This window comes from Moschus berezovskii, chromosome 21 (assembly GCF_049115385.1).
Source record: "Moschus berezovskii isolate FMDL1 chromosome 21, NW_MosBer_1.0, whole genome shotgun sequence".
Lineage (NCBI taxonomy): Eukaryota > Metazoa > Chordata > Mammalia > Artiodactyla > Moschidae > Moschus > Moschus berezovskii.
The window spans coordinates 59289-71333 of NC_142480.1; positions in this window are offsets into that span (position 1 = coordinate 59289).

Consider the following 12045-nt stretch of genomic DNA (forward strand, 5'->3'; position numbering starts at 1 on the left):
CCCACTGGTGTAATAAACTGCACTCCACTATCTGCACTGTCCTTCTGAGTGAGTTTGTTTCCCGGAATGCATGGCTACAACAATTTCACGGAGTAACTCAGGTTTCCTGGATTGTTCCCCTATACACAGGAGGTATACAAGTATTAAATGTCTGCTTTTCTCCTGGTGATGTCTCAAACTCACTGCTTTTATACAGCAAGTGGAGAATGAGGCTGGGCTCCTGAAGGCCACTTCTTCTCATCTAAGTTGCTTCTATCAGCGTTGCAGTTGACAGGTTGTGGCTGAATGAAAAGACGCCGGGATTCTTGGCCTCCTGAGGAGAAGAATTCAATCCGGAGCCAGAGACGAGGCTTGATCCCTCAGAGCTTTTGTGTAATAAAGTTTTATTAAATATAAAGGAAATACTTACTTTATATTAAGTATAAAGGAGATAGAGAAAGCGTCTGACATAGGCATCAGAAGGGGACAAAAGAGTACCTCCCTGTTAGTCTTCAGCTGGATGTTATATAGTCACTGGGAGTCTGTTAATGAAAGAAAGGAATGTCTTAAAACTCAGAATGGCAAACAGGCCCCTCATGCATTGTAGAGCTCGGCGGAGTTGCTTCTGAAAGAAGGGACATGGACAGCCTTCTGGAGACTGACAATTTGTTTTATTTTCCATGTGCTATTATATAGTTTTACAAGGGAGGAAGAAAGCTGATTGCTGAAGAAATGATGCTTTTGAACTGTGGTGCTGGAGAAGACTGTTGAGAGTCCCTTGGACTGCAAGGAGATCCAAACAGTCCATTCTAAAGGAGCTCAATCCTGGGTGTTCATTGGAAGGACTGATGCTAAAACTGAAACTTCAATACTTTGGCCACCTCATGCGACGAGTTGACTCACTGGAAAGGACTCTGATGCTGGGAGGGGTTGGGGGCAGGAGGAGACGGGGACGACAAAGAATGAGATGGCTGGAGGCATCACTGATTCGATGGACATGAGTTTGAGTGAACTCCGGGAGCTGGTGATGGACAGGGAGGCCTGGCGTGCTGTGATTCATGGGGTCGAAAAGAGTCGGACACGACTGAGCGACTGAACTGAACTGAACTGAAGACTTCAAAAGCAATAGCAACACGACGAAAACCAGGACATCTGCGGAATGTTAATAATATCAGGTTTACGTGGTTTTACTAGACATGATGTCTCTACTTATAAGCGTAATCAGTTTCCCAAGCCCCCAAGTTAGCAATTAATCATGGCTCCCAGCATAGCTTTTGATTATCTTAAGGACTACAGGCACAGGGAGTATTCCTTACGCTGAATAGTAAGAGCAGGGAGTGTTCTTTAGGCTAAATGGAAAAGGCAGGGAGTGTTCCTTAGGCTTAATGCCAAGAATTGTTAAGGGCTGAATGAAAAATATCAATAACCTCAGATATGCAGATGACACTACCCTTACGGCAGAAAGTGAAGAGGAACTAAAAAGCCTCTGGATGAAAGTGAAAGAGGAGAGTGAAAAGGTTAGCTTGAAGCTCAACATTGAGAAAACAAAGATCATGGCATCTGGTCCCATCACTTCATGGGAAATAGATGGGGAAACAGTGGAAACAGTGTCAGACTTCATTTTTGGGGGCTCTAAAATCACTGCAGATGGTGACTGCAGCCATGACATTAAAAGACGCTTACTCCTTGGAAGGAAAGTTATGACCAACCTTGATAGTATATTAAAAAGCAGAGACATTACCTTGCCAACAAAGGTCCGTGTAGTCAAGGCTATGGTTTTTCCCATGGTCATGTATGGATGTGAGAGTTGGACTGTGAAGAAAGGTGATCGCCGAAGAATTGATGCTTTTGAACTGTGGTGTTGGAGAAGACTCTTGAGAGTCCCTTATACTGCAAGGAGATCCAACCAGTCCATTCTAAAGGAGATCAATCCTGGGTGTTCATTGGAAGGACTGATGCTAAAGCTGAAACTCCAATACTTTGGCCACCTCATGCGACGAGTTGATTCACTGGAAAAGACTCTGATGCTAGGAAAGGTTGGGGGCGGGAGGAGAAGGGGACGACGGAGAATGAGATGGCTGGATGGCATCACCGACTCTGTGGACATGAGTCTGAGTGAACTCCGGGAGTTTGTGATGGACAAAGAGGCCTGGCGTGCTGTGATTCATGGGGTCGCGGAGAGTCGGACACGACTGAGCGACTGAACTAAACTGAACTGAACTGAATGAAACAACTTCAAAGAACAAGATGTTTATGAGAACATTAGAGACCTGCTGAGCGAGGCCGGCCCTTTGCCGTTGCTTCTGGTGAGGACCTTCTCTGGCAACGTCTTCCTCAGTTTCTCAACAATCCATAAGATGCATTTTGGGATAATCTTGGCCCCAGATCATTCATCCCGGGCCATAAAACGGTTGACTTGAATCTTGTAGAAGGGCAGATTACCATACAAATAGCTTCATTTACATAGACTAGGGGAACAATATCTGAGTATAACATACTGGTTTGAAAAGTAGGTTCTGAGCTGTTAGGTGGAACCGACTTGAAGACAGAGTCTGGGGTAAATGCATAGTACATTCAGTTCAGTTCAGTTCAGTTCAGTTGCTCAGTCGTGTCCGACTCTTTTCGACCCCATGAATCACAGCACGCCAGGCCTCCCTGTCCATCACCAACTCCCGGAGTTCACTCAAACTCATGTCCATCGAGTTGGTGATGCCATCCAGCCATCTCATTCTCTGTCGTCCCCTTCTCCTCCTGCCTCCAATCCCTCCCAGCATCAGAGTCTTTTCCAGTGAGTCAACTGATGCTAAAGCTGAAACTCCAATACTTTGGCCACCTCATACATAGTACATTAACTAAAGACCAACATTTCCATAAGAAAAATGCATTGGTTAACTCAAGGTTTGAGAATAGGTAACTTCAGGTGAAACCAGGTGTCATTATGACAACACAGTATTTTAAGAGAAACCTCCTTTTAAATTTGTAAAGAGAAGAAAACAATATCGCTAGTTTGTTTCCTTCTGCCGCTTAAGAGAGATTAAAATGTCTGACACTTGCAGGCTATTTCCTCCTTTTGGAGACCCCTGGCCTTCCTCCCTGTTACCCTCTCACAGTGAAAAGAGAGAAATGATTTTCTTTTCTTTCCTGAGAACAAAGAAGATAAAGAGAACAGCGAGCAGGCCAGATCCCTCCTAGATTTTCCTTCACTGCTCCTAATCTGCACTCTGTAGCTAAGTCTGCTTTTCTGCTCCCTAAGTCTGCTTGAGCTACATCCTGCACCTAGTCTCCTCTAACCCCATGCTACTTACACCCCAGTGCTTGCCTTTCGCACAGACCACCCCTTGTAGTGTTCCTTCCTTTTGCATTTCAGAAAGAAAGCAGCAGTGCAATGAACTAGAGACAAATGGACCTAATGACCGGGCTACCTGATACCAGCTCTGATTTCTGTGGGGGTTATTGCTGCTGATATTTTATAATTTTATTCATTTATTGTCTATTTTGGCTGCGCCGGGTCTCTACGCTGCGTGGACTCTCCTCCAGTTGAAGCGTGTGGGCTTCTCCTGGTTGCAGTGTGAGGGCTTCTCAGCCAGCTACTGAGCCTGTGCGCGAGAGCCTGGGAGCCACAGCTGCTGAGCCCATGTGCTGCAGCTACAGCAGCCCGCACACCCTGGAGCCTGTGCTCCACAAGAGAAGACCCTGCAATGAGGAGCCCTCACATCGCAAGGAAGAGTAGCCCCCACTCACTGACACTAGAGAAAACCCATGCGCAGCAACAAAGACAGTGCAGCCAAAAATAGATGAAATAAGTGAAATCAACATCTTAAAAAATTAAAGTAAAATAGATAATCAGCAAGGACCTACTGTATAGCACAGGCAACTGCACTCAACATTTTGTAATACCTTAAAAGGGGAAAGATGGCAGAGTGGAAGGACGTGTGGTCACCTTCTCCTGCGAGAACTCCAAAACGAAACTCACTGCGAAACAACAGCAATGACAGGAGCATGCTGGATCCACCGAGAAAAGACGCCCCACGTCCACGGGCAACGGAGAAGCCCAAACAAGACGGCAGGGGGGCGAAATCATGCTTAGAATCAAACCCCGTGCCCGGCGGAGACGCTGAGGCTCAAATACAACCTCCGCACCAGGACCCAGGGGCCCGCAGAGACTGCGCAGACCCACCTCTGAGCGCGTGATGGTCTCCTGCGGGGCGCAGGCCAGCAGCAGCCTGCCGCGGGGGCAGGGGCTCTGGCTGCAGCAGACCTGGCTCATGCAGCACGTGGCATAAGGACCCAGAGGCCCGCAGAGACTGCGCAGACCGGCTTCTGAGCGTCTGAGGATCTCCTGCGGGGGTGCAGGCCAGCAGCGGCCTGCCGCGGGGACAGGGACTCTGGCTGCAGACCTGGGTCATGCAGCGTGTGGCATAAGGACTCAGAGGTCCGCAGAGACTGCGCAGACTGGCCCCTGAGCGTGTGAGGGTCTCCTGCGGGGGTGCAGGCCAGCAGCGGCCTGCTGCCAGGACAGGGGCTCTGGCTGCAGCAGACCTGGGTCATGCAGCATGTGGCACAAGCTCTCCTGGAGGAGGTCGCCATTAGCCCCACCACAGAGCCACGGAGCAGATGACTCACAAACTGCACAACAATTACACCAAAGAAATTCTCGCACTGTTAAGAAAGTTCCAGGACCCACAACAGATTTCCCAACCTGGGGATCTGGTAAAGGGACTGAGAACCCCCAGGGAATTAGACATTGGAGGCCAGTGGGATTTGATTACAGAACTTCCACAGGACTGGGGAAACAGCCTCTCGGAGGGCACAAACAGAACCTTGTGTGCACCAGGAGCCAGGAGAAAGGAGCAGTGTCCCCACAAGTGACTGAGCTGGACTTCCCTGTGAGAGTCCAGGAGTCTCTGGTGGAAGCTGGGTCAACACTGACCTCAGGCAAAGCAACAGGGAGGGAATGCAGCCTCCCCAACCACAGAAAATTACATTAATTACTAAGCGTGGCCCCGCCCTCCAGAACAAGACCCAGTTTCCCCCACAGTTATTGTCTCCCATCAGGAAGCTTCCATAACTCTCTTAACCTTATTGATAAGAGGGCACACAGAACAAAAACCACAATCACAGAAAACGAACCAAACTGATCACATGGACTACAGCCTTGTTTAACTCAATGAAACTATGAGCCATGCTGTGTAGGGTCACCCAAGACGAACAGGTCATGGCGGAGAGTTCTGACAAAACATGGTCCACTGGAGAAGAGAATAGCAAACCACTTCAGTGTTCTTATCTTGAGAACCCCATGAACAGCATGAAAAGGCAAAAAGATATGACACTGAGAGATGAACTCCCCAGGTTGGTAGGTGCCCAATATGCTACTGGAGAAGAGTGGAGAAAGAACTCCAGAAAGAATGAAGAGATGGAGCAAAAGTGAAAACAGTAGCCAGTTGTGAATGTGACTGGTGATGGAAGTAAAGTCCAACGCCAGAAAGAACAATACTGCATAGGAACCTGGAATGTTAGGTCCGTGATCACGGTAAATTGGATGTGGTCAAATAGGAGATGGCAAGAGTGAACGCTGACATTTTAGGAATCAGTGAACTAAAATTGACTGGAATGGGTGAATTTAATTCAGATGATCATTACAACTACTAGTGTGGGCAAGGATCCCTTAGAAGAAATGGAGTAGCCATCATAGTCAACAAAAGAGCCCAAAATGCAGTACTTGGGGGCAATCTCAAAAATAACAGAATGATCTCTGTTCATCTCCAAGGCAAACCACTCAGTATCACAGTAATCCAAGTCTATGCCCCAACCACTAATTCCAAAGTAGCTGAAGTTGAATGGTTCTATGAGGCTGGATGGCATCACCGACTCGATGGACATGAGTTTGAGTGAACTCCGGGAGTTGGTGATCAACAGGGAGGCCTGGCGTGCTGTGATTCATGGGGTCGCAAAGAGTCTGACACGACTGAGTGACTGAACTGAACTGAACTGATGAGGACCTACAAGACCTTCTAGAACTAATACCAGGAAGAAAAAAAAAAGATGTCCTTTTCATCTTAGGGGACTGGAATGCAAAAGTAGGAAGTCAATTGGACTATACTACAAAGCTACAGTCATCAAGAAAGCTACAGTCATCAATACAGTACGGTACTGGCACAAAAACAGAAATATAGATCAATAGGACAAAACAGAAACCCAGAGATGAATCCACAAACCTATAGACACCTTATCTTTGACAAAGGAGGCAAAAATATACAATGGAGAAAAGACAATCTCTAACAAGTGGTATCAGCAGTATGTAAACCAGATGTTCAAGCAGGTTTTAGAAAAGGCAGAGGTACCAGAGATCAAATTGCCAACATCCGCTGGATCATGGAGAAAGCAAGAGAGTTCCAGAAAATCATCTATTTCTGCTTCATTGACTATGCCAAAGCCTTTGACTGTGTGGATCACAATAAACTGTGGAACATTCTGAAAGAGATGGGAATCCCAGACCACCTGACCTGCCTCTTGAGAAACCTGTATGCAGGTCAGGAGGCAACAGTTAGAACTGGACATGGAACAACAGACTGGTTCCAAATAGGAAAAGGTGTACGTCAAGGTTGTATACTGTCACCTTGCTTATTTAACTTCTATGCAGAGTACATCATGAGGAACGCTGGGCTGGAAGAAGCACAAGCTGGAATCAAGATTGCTGGGAGAAATATCAATAACCTCAGATATGCAGATGACACTACCCTTATGGCAGAAAGTGAAGAGGAACTCAAAAGCCTCTTGATGAAAGTGAAAGAGGAGAGTGAAAATGTTGGCTTGAAGCTCAACATTCAGAAAACAAAGATCACGGCATCTGGTCCCATCACTTCATGGGAAACAGATGGAAAAACAGTGGAAACAGTGTCAGACTTTATTTTTTTGGGCTCCAAAATCACTGCAGATGCTGATTGCAGCCATAAAATTAAAAGACGCTTGCTCCTTGGAAGGAAAGTTATGACCAACCTTGATAGTATATTAAAAAGCAGAGACATTACTTTGCCAACAAAGGCCCGTCTAGTCAAGGCAAAGGTTTTTCCCGTGGTCATGTATGGATGTGAGAGTTGGACTGTGAAGAAGGCTGATCGCCGAAGAATCGATGCTTTTGAACTGTGGTGTTGGAGAAGACTCTTGAGAGTCCCTTGGACTGCAAGGAGATCCAACCAGTCCATTCTAAAGGAGATCAATCCTGGATGTTCATTGGAGGGACTGATGCTAAAGCTGAAACTGCAATACTTTGGCCAGCTCATGTGACGAGTTGAATCACTGGAAAAGACTCTGATGCTGGGAAAGGTTGGGGGCGGGAGGAGAAGGGGAAGACCGAGAATGAGATGGCTGGATGGCATCACCGACTCTGTGGACATGAGTTTGAGTGTACTCCGGGAGCTGGTGATGGACAGGGAGGCCTGGCATGCTGTGATTCATGGGGTCGCGGAGAGTCGGACACGACTGAGCGACTGAACTGAACTGAACAAGTGGTATTGGGAAAACTGGTCAACTACCTCTAAAAGAATGAAACTGGAACACTTTATAACACCATACACGAACATAAACTCAAAATGGATTAAACATCTAAATTTAAGATGAGAAACTATAAAACTCCTAGAGGAAAACATACGCAGAACACTCTCTGACATAAATCACAGCAAGATCCTCTATGACCCACCTCCCAGAGTAATGGAAATAAAAGCAAAAACAAATGAACAGGACCTAATTAAACTTAAAACCTTTTGCACAACGAAAGAAACTTAAGCCAGGTGAAAAGACAGCTTTTAGAATGGGAGAAAATAATAGCAAATGAAACAACTGACAAAGAATTAATCTCAAATATATACAAGCAGCTCATGCACCTCAATACCAGAAAAATAAATGACCCAATCAAAAACTGGGCCAAAGAACTAAACAGACATTTCTCCAAATAAGACATACAGATGGCTAACAAACACATGAAAAGATGCTTAATATCACTCATTATCAGAGAAATGCAAATCAAAACCACAATGAGGTACCATCTCACAGCAGTCAGAATGGCTGCCATCAAAAAGTCTACAAACAATAAATGCTGGAGACCCGTGTGGAGAAAGGGTACCTTCTTATACTGTTGGTGGGAATGCAAATTAGTACAGCCACTATGGAGAATATTGTGGCGATTCCTTAAAAAACTGGAAACAGAACTGCCATATGACCCAGCAATCCCACTATTGAGCATACACAGCGAGGAAACCAGAACTGAAAAAGACACCCATAGCCCAGTGTTCATCGCAGCCCTGTTTATAACAGCCAGGACATGGAGGCAACCTAGATGTCCATCAGCAGACGAATACATAAGAAAGCTGTAGTACATTCACACAATGGAATATTACTCAGCCATTAAAAAGAACCCATTTGAGTCAGTTTTAATGAGGTGGGTGAAACTGGAGCCTGTTATTCAGAGTGAAGTAAGTCAGAAAGAAAAACACCAATACAGTATATTAACACATATATATGGAATTTAGAAAGATGGTAACAACGGCCCTATACACAACAGCAAAAGAGACACAGGTGTAAAGAACAGACTCTTGGATTCTGTGGGAGAAGGCGAAGGTGGGATGATGTGACAGAATAGCATTGAAACGTGTATATTACCACGGATGCATGTGGGCCAGTGTGTGGTGTGCATGTCAGGCCAGCAAGGAGAGTGGAGGGTCCCATCCCAGAGCTCGTCTCAGTTTCTCGGCAAGGTCCAAGGGAGGGGACCACCAGAGGTGGACTCATCCGAGGAGCCCACCCAGTTGCGGTGGATCTTCCCTCCCGGGTTTGGGCGCCAGAATGTAAGGCGAGTGCAGAGAAAAAGAGAGCGAGCCGGGCAGTCAGGCAAGAAAAGGAAACGTATTAGAGGGAAACCAGAGGGTGACTGGCCCTTAAGGAGAACCAGCAATCCCTTTCTGACGGAGTCCTTCTTATACCCCACCAATGAGAAATCCTCTCATGGGATGGTCATGTATCCGGGAGGTCTGGAACCTGGTGTCTTGCAGCATTGAGAAGACAGGCGCCAGTGAGAAAACAGCACGCTATTTGGGCAATTTGGTCAGTCTCACGGATCACTGTGATTCTATTCTTTGTTTGCGAGGTCAACATATGGAGCCATCTTATCAATAAGAACCCACGTGGGCCCTATGACTACCCATGTCACAATGATCAGATTGGAGACATCACCATAAATTATCTTTAGCTGAATATGTTCACAGATAAGCTGGAATACATGTATATATTTCCATGCATTTTCAGCTGAGCATATTAGCTCCTAAATGTATGCTTTTAATATCACTCTCTAATAAAAGGGGAACAGGACACTTCTCTGGTGGTCCAGTGGTAAAGAATCTGCCTACCAATGCAGGGGACATGGGTTGAATCCCTGGTCCTAGAAGATTGCACATGCACAGAGGCAACAAAGCCCCCGTACAGCTAGGGAAGCCTGCACACTCCAGAGGACAAGTTCTGCAATAAGAGAAGCTGTTGGAAAGAGAAGCCCAGGTACAGAACCTAGAGAGTAGCCTCTGCTCGCTGCAACTAGAGAAACCCCGTGTGCAGCAACAAAGACCCAGTATAGCCAAAAATAATTTAATGTAAAAAATAAATAAATGACAAGCTCTTTGAAGAAATAACTGAGACTAGAATTGAGACAGTAAATATATGAGCCAGGATAATCTTCAAGTATGAGAAAGTAAAGAAAGACAAAGCAAAAAAACCCACAAAGAGAAATGTTAAATGAAAACAAGAGCCAATGGAAGTAGTTCTCAATAGCCAAAGCAAGAACAAACTAAGAAACCTAATAATGTAGTGCTGGTTTATAACCAAAAGTTTAATGAACTATCAAGTTGTCCAAACTGATAAAAATAAATGATTACATAGTTTTGTCTGTACACACAAGCAATTAGTAATCTGAAAAGGAATTTAATTTGCTTTCAATAATGTCAACATTAATAAAAATACTTTAGGATTGATTTAATGAGGAGGCCAAGATATCACACTGGAAATTATACACCATTGCTGGAAAAAAAACCTAAATAAATGTAAAGATATTCAATACTGATGAAAAGACTTAAGATGGCAATGTTATGCAATGCATCTTCAATCTGAAATGAAGATTCAATATGAATTACAAAAGTCCTTTAGGAAGAAATACTCAAGCTGACCCTAACATACACATGGAATGATAAGGGACTCCAAAAAGCCAAAACAATCACTTGAGTCTGCAGTGCAAAGGTCCTCTAGTACGCTGCGCTAAACCGCTTCAGTCATGTCCGACTGTTTGCAACCCTGTGGACCATAGCCCGCCAGGTTTCTCTGTCCATAGGATTCTCCAGGCAAGAATACTGGAGTGAGTCACCGTGCCCCACTCCAGAGGATCTTCCCAACCCAGGGATCGAACTCCTGCATTGTCAGGTTTGTTCTTTACCACTAGGGCCACCTGGGGCAAAGGTGTCTAAATGGAGATCAGGGAAACCCAGTTAAGAGAAGAGACTTGGGATCAGGAAAGGTAGTGAGGAAAGGAGGCTCGTGGTCACACTCAGAGAAGCCCAGCAGGTAGTTCTGCAGGTGGAAGAGGAGGAGGAAGCAGGCCGGAGCTGTGTAAAGAGGGAACTAAAGCAGGGGCTCCCAACCTCTAGGATCTAATGTCTGATGATCTTAGGTGGAGCTGATGTAATGTATTAGAAATAAGTGTTTGGTCATTCAGCCGTGTCCAACCCTCTGTGACCCTATGGACTATAATCCACCACAGTCCTCTGTCCATGGGATTCTCCAGGCAAGAATACTGGAGTAGGTTGCCATGTCCTTCTCCAGGGGATCCTCCCGACCCAGGGGTTGAGCCCGGGTCTCCCGCATCGCAGGCAGACGCTTTACTGACTGTGCCGGCAGGGAAGCCCATGGAGATAGAGCGCACAGTAAGGGGACGCGCATGAGACGCCCTGAGACCTTCCCCCACTCCTGTCCATCAAACTAGAGCGCACAGTAAGGGGACGCGCCTGAGACACCCTGAGACCTTCCCCCACTCCTGTCCATCAAAATAGAGCGCACAGTAAGGGGACGCGCCTGAGACGTCCTGGAACCTCCCCACTCCTGTCCATCAAAAATAGAGCGCACAGTAAGTGGACTGCACCTGACACACCCTGAAACCTTCCCCACTCCTGTCCGTCAAAAACTGTCTCTACAAAAGCCCTGAAGGCAAGGCAGGAACTTCAAGTACTCAGCTGTTCCAGGTTGCCGGCTTAGGGAGATGCTGAAGCAGGACTGTCCCAAGAGGTAGACCCTCCCTTGCATGGGGTCCTCAACAGACCTCCAATAGCCTTGGAGATGATGGGAAAGATTTGTTTCATTTTCTTAAAATATCCTTGTGAGATAAACTTAAAACTTAGCAATTCTCTTACAGTCTTCCTAATGAAAACAGTTCTCTTTCTTTACTGATCCGTGAAGGACCAACTGTGAAGACCACTGTTCTAATATACCTCATAGTGTTGCTGACACTATGGATATAATTATGTGAAACTAAACTTATTCAATAAAAACTATGCATCTGCTCTGTGCCCAGAACTTTCCAAGGGTTGGGAATACGGTGAAAATACTCCATAAGAGGCACAGCTGGTAGGCACGTTCTTTAGAAAAGCCTTTACATTTTCATCCATAGTTTATCCTCAACGTCAACACTTGCTGATTGAAGACCATGCTGGGTAGGAAACTCGTTAAAAACGCAGCAGCCAGGGTTTCTGGAAGGATGTTCTGCTCCCCCTTGGACAGTCCTCCACCCTCTCTGGCTCTCAGTTTCCTCATCTGTAAAAACATGGACGTCTGACTATAGTTCATCCCTGGAACGCAAGTCTATAGAGAGGGAGGGGCAATATCACCCAGGCCTACTTTAAGGCCTGGATGATAGATCAGATTTAAAGAAAACTATGTCATTGCTAGTTTCCAGTCAAATGAACAGATATAATGAAGGAAGGAACCCCTGGCCCTGAAGGATTTGTCTGGGGACCTAGTCTGGGAAATTCTCACACATCA